The sequence below is a fragment of the Drosophila bipectinata genome, chromosome XL (genome assembly GCF_030179905.1).
Source record: "Drosophila bipectinata strain 14024-0381.07 chromosome XL, DbipHiC1v2, whole genome shotgun sequence".
In the NCBI taxonomy this organism is placed as follows: Eukaryota; Metazoa; Arthropoda; class Insecta; order Diptera; family Drosophilidae; genus Drosophila; species Drosophila bipectinata.
In genome coordinates, this window is record NC_091734.1 from 8604335 (window position 1) to 8610334 (window position 6000).

Genomic DNA, 6000 nt, shown 5'->3' on the forward strand with positions numbered 1-6000 from the left:
TATGCTATAAAATTATTCGCAGCCTGAAGAAACTTCATTTCATTGATACCTTCTATCTCTATCGTTCCCTCGGCCATGGCCGTTGATTTTTGGTCCTTTTTTTGCGGCCCATAAACTTAAAAGCCCATCCACACCCACACCCACACCCAGCCAGCCACGATGAACCCTTCCCAGAGAGATTCTACTATTCGTGCTTGGAGCTCCAGCTCATTAATGCTTGGGCCTGATAATGTATTATCATTTGTGTCATGGGCATGGGTGTGTTTTTAGTGGTCCAGGGTAGCACTTTCGTTATTAGTCCTTTCGGTTTCGGTTATGAGTGCCTACCGAATCTTATAGATATTGGGCTGGAAGAGGTATCCCTCTAAGCATCCTAGTCGCTACTCTCATCTATAAATATCACACACACACACACATACTGACTTTTAATATTTTCTTAATTTTTTTTGGTTTGTTTTGTAGGACTCTCCCCGTTCATTTTGACTAGGGGGGACCCTTTAATTTATGGCCTGCTACAGTGTAGCAAACACATTGGCATTTTAATGGACCTTTATGGGCGGCAGAGGTAGATGGGACCTTGATGGGGGGGGGTACCGCATCGCATCAGAATAGGGGAGTCTGCAAAAAGACATTAAAATTATTGAAGCCAACAAAGCCATTAATTCGTTGCGCCCGGCTCGCAGTAACGGGCACATAATTGTTTATTAATGAAGTTTAAGTATTTTTATTGGCACATTTGCGTAGACCCTGAAAAACGCAAATGAGATACATTTATCCTGAAATGGACTACTATACTACTAGATATAGTTTTAGAAAGCCTGGTGCATATCCTTCCTGCGTCACCCCTTTGTTGGAAACGAAAAGGGTTGCAGTCATGTCCTGGATTTCCACCCTCCGATATGGGAGACGCGTGCGCGAGTATCCTCCGCATCGAAACCTATTGAATACGCATCAGATATCAATAGCTGGCCAGGACACGCACACACACACACACACCGACACCGACACATATGACCCGAGAGAAGGAGACGGAGACCGAAGCGACCGAGACGGGGCGATGAGGTCCTTCGATTTCGGAGCCACGAGTGCGCTAGGACAACCAATCGTGCGACTGCAGCCAGCTGATTGGACACATTCCCCCCCATTTCCATGAAGTATGAAAGTATACTTTTATTCATTCTGAGGAAAAGCCACTAACACACACACACACATTGGTATGGAAATCCCAAGGAAAACAGAACGAAACCGAAAAAAAAAAAAAATGGTCAGTTTTGGTCATTTTTTGGAGCGTGGAGAAATGTGAAAAATTACATAATATGCGCTGAAAAATGTGCGTACATTTTTTCTATCCAAAAAGCTGACCAAGCTGTCTCCCCCTCCCTTACCAACTACTCTATAAAAAATATATGTATATTTAGTACATATTTCTTGTTTTATGCAAAACTTTTGCGTTTTACAATTCATTGCATATTCAATTTGGTTAGGTTCGGTCTTGGGGTCTTGGGGGTATCTGGCTCTCTCGGCAAATAGCAAAGGTCCATAGCATATTACCGAGGATTTCATTAGTTTCACATGCTTTGCTCCACATTCCACTTTCTTTTTTTTTTTTCGATTTTATTTTACCACTAAGCTTTGGGGGATATACTCTTGATAATAAATGGCTAAACGTTTAGACAAATGTTCGTATTTTATATTATCGTTCTCTGTTTAATATGAAAAGTTGTCCAGGGAACTCTGTCCGAGGGGAGCCTTTGTGGACAATGAAGAGTACTCCCAGATCTCAGATATCGGATCATCAAGAAGTCTGGATCGTCCAGAGTTCCAGATCTAATCACTTCCTTTTCGAATTTGGGCCAAACAGTGCTTAGTAATTTTTTTGTTTTTTTTTTTAGAGATTCCATATCCTTTTCATGTGTATTGTTATTTATACATTTTTTTTTTTTTACGTCCCACCCTCAGACCCATTTTGCTGGCAGCTCGAGGCTCGTTTGTTTGCGAAGGCTTTTTGTCTCTATTAAATTAATCGACGCTCATTTTTCCAACTTAACAAACGCAGAAATAAAAAGTATAAACGATAAAGCATTTTGCCGGCCAGTGAAGTTAGAACCACCCCACCACCAACCCCACCCCCATCCCCATCCAGGACTTTTAGCCACTTTTCATTTCTTCGTTGGTTGTTACTGTTTCTGTTTCTGGTTCTGTTTCACTTTTAAGTAGCACTATTTTTTAAGGATTCCGTTTTTAGGGCGAAGGTCCATCAGTTGGTCCTTTTTGTCAGTCACTCACACACTCCCCCACGCCGTCAGGATTCCCTCTTTTTTAAAACAATTTTATGTTTTTTTTTCTTTTTTATTTTTGTGCATTTTTTCATGCTTATCAAATACAAAACGAACGCACACAAGAGGGTTGGGGGAGGGATTTGTTTCCACTTTTTAGCTTTTTTTTTTTTGTGTTTCGGGTTGCGGTCGGTGGAAATCCTTCGCCAGGACCTCCCCTGTGCGGATGTGTGGCTGGCCACGCTCCTTGTGATTCTTGTGACATTTATGTTTCATTTTGGCATTTTTAGATGCTTTCTTCATTTATTTGGTTATTTTTTTTATTTGCCTAAGCGGCAGGGCATTTAGTGTGACATTTCAATCAATCAGCTGGCTTCGGTCGGGGCCATTTGATTAAATGCCAGATTTATGAGAGTGTCAGAGGCTTTGAAACGCTAGAAACGAGAAACCATCGACTAGTTTTGGAAGGCCAGGGGATGCCAAAGGACCTTTAGGAAATCAGTAAAATCAGTAAGAAGTAAGAGTCGTCATAAATAAACACATCAACACACAAAAGGGAAAACTTTTACGGCCTGCCACGAAAGGAATGTCCTGCGGAAACCCCTCCCTCCCTCTAGTAACCCGTTAACTCCTTGAAGAAAAATTCATATGCGAGATTTTTGAGGCGTCTTTGTTGTTTCGCAACTGACAACGATGTCGTTTCCAGGAAGTCTTAAACAAAAAACAAAAAAAAAACACCAAGAAGTAAGAGACATTTTTTAATTGCCTCAGATAAGCAGAACACACATAACATGGTGCCACACCCCAGTACCCAGTTCTCAGTCCCCTGTACCCAGTCCCCAGTCTTCAGTTCCCAGTCCCCACCTCAGAGCAGAAGGCAGTTTTACAATTCAGTGCACATTTTGATGAGCTTTATAATTTTTTTTCGGCTCACTCGAACCGTCACTGGGGTATCATAGTTCATAGATGATTATAATAATTATATAAAGCTCTTCAAAAAAGAGAATCTGCCAACAGGGTCTACAAAAGTCGACTCAGACTCTACACCTCTTTCCATTCATTTCACATACATATATGTATGTCACACAATTATCAAAGCTCTATCTAGGCATCAGCAACTGCCACGCCCCACCGCCCCACAAAAAAATATATATATAAAAAACCCAAGAGCCACGAAAAAGGAGCAGCCTATATATGTATTGTGCTTTGTTTATACGAATTACATGCATTTTACGCAACATAAACGAGATTAGTGCCCCGCTCACATTTTAGACGAAATATTTGCTATTTCAGTGCACTGCTCAAAACGGGGATATACAAATAATAATTCCTTACAGATACAAACCATAGAAAGATCAACAATTTCTCGCTGTGTACTGGAGGAAGAAGACTTCTAAGATACAGATTCAGAACGAAGGAGTTGAGTCTCTGGATGGGGTGGGTGGCAACTGCTTTTGTTTTTTACTTTCCTTGAACTTTTGCCACACCCACTTTCATCCTATCACCGGGTTGTATAATTGTTGTGGCAGTGGGAGGCAGTGGGTGGAGGCAAGGTTACATGTGTGTGGGTGTTTGCATTGTTAACAAGCGCTCTGAAAATTTTTCTCATCTGTCTGCCAGGCAGAACAATTCCTATAGACAATGTCGACGATTTGGAGTGGCCTGCCTGCCCCATACCCCATCAGAGTACATCAGACACCGCGAGTCCTGGGCTCCGGCTCATATTTATATTTTTACGACTTTTGTTGATCTTGGCAGCGAAACAAGAAGCTCCCGCCAGAAAAGGGCCACTTGTTTATGTTCCACACAATTCCCTATCAGAATCCTTATAAACGGATGCATCTAATTGTTTAAGACGTTGCAAAAGTTCCACGTACAACTTCTGAGCTATCGCAAGGATACACATGTCATGGGGGGAGGACAGAGGGCAGGGTCGTAAAGTGTGTGTGTTTAACTGCAATCATGAATGTGTGTGTGTGTGACCCAAAACTTTATGAAAAATCCAGCCAGTACGAACCATGATTAGCTCCCATTCAAAAATCCTTCTGCCAATTTTCACGATCCTCACACCGGCGTCACCGGATAATTCACCGCCAGGAGGACAACATCTGGAGAGAATCCTGCGGAGGCAGGAGACCTGAGGAGTAGCACCGGGTGCTTCCAAAAGTGGAAAATCTCAAATCAAAATGCCATTAAAGCATGTACCGCTTGACTATAACGCGAAAGTGGAAGTAAATATTGTCATTACTCAAGCTTAAAATTAAAATTACCCACCTGAATGGATAGCGGGTGGTAATGGTTGGGGGCGGGAGGCTGGATAATGGAGCTGGATGGAGGATGGAGCATGGAGAAGGGCAGGATGGTTGCAAAAATGATAAACTGCATAAGGCAAAACGAGAAATTTCGAATGCAAAACTTTATTCGTTCGCAGGAGACGCAACCAGAGGTGGGGGTGGGTGAGTCTGTTACCCCGCCTGTTACTTTTCCCGGCAAAGAGCAAAGTAATTTTCATAACGACAACAACAAAGTCGCCGAACTTGGCAAAAGGTGCGCCACCCAAAAGCGCTTCTGATGAGCGAAAAAATTTCGACTGCTGCCACACGCCCCCGGGAATGCGCCAAGTTAAGCACATCTGTTTTTTATTGCTTTTAATTTGCCATTAATAAGCCATTCCACGGCGACCGACGGTCGTCCGAAATGCTAATTTATACATCTATATAGGGATAGCTATATGAAGCTATCAAGGGGAGGGATCCAATTTGAATTCTCCCCTGCCTCTCTGGGGGGGGAGCTGGCAGAGCTAATTCCTCATAAGTCAATGAGTTTCTGGCACTTTTATGGCTTACTAACAGACACTAATATAGCTGGATAGCTGGAAGATAGTCCCTACTGATCATCCTTAAAGAACCTTAAAGACAAGCTTCTTCACCTTCATTCCACCTGAAGAACTTGCTGCCGTTTTCCAAAGACAAAGGCTGAAGACTACATCAAAGATTTTGGTCGTGCGGCCTAGACAACAAGAGGATGCCTTTGTGCCCCGCCATTGGCAAGGCAGTGCGAAATTAGCCAAAAGTAATCCTTTAAGTTTAGTGTCCAAAAATTGCACACAATTGTCACAGTCCCGGAGTTCTTCCTCCTCCCAGAACCCGGCCTCATCACCCGTTCCTCGTCACGGACATTGTCAGCCAACGTTGATGACATTGTATACAATTTCGTTGCTCCTCAGAACCCAGTACCCCAGTACCCAGTAGCCGGTAGCCAGTGCCTGGTATTGTCGTTGCCGATTACACTGAGATACAATCCTTGTGGATGCAGAAGAAGGACCAAAACCACCTCTCTTCCGAGTCTGTATTTGATTGAAATTTCTTCAAGTGCATACATCTTCGCTGTGCCTCTTCTCTGGCTGGCTATAAAACTTTTATAGTAAAAAGTAAATGCCACAAATGAGCAATCGAAAATTTCGCATTATAATGCAAACTGTGTGCATTTTTCGGGGTTATTGTAGTCGGCTTTTGGGCGCAAAAGACAAACGCATACCAGGAAGAACAACGAAGTCTACAGGATGGAGGATACTGGATGGTGGATAGCGAACCAAATTTAGAATTAAGGATTCAGTCGTCATGGTCTTTCGACTTTCCGCTCTGTCTCTTGCCTCTATTAATAATAATAGAATTTTTGGAAAATTCCAGCGCTAAAAAGAGAGGAAAAAGGAAAAGGAAGCTGC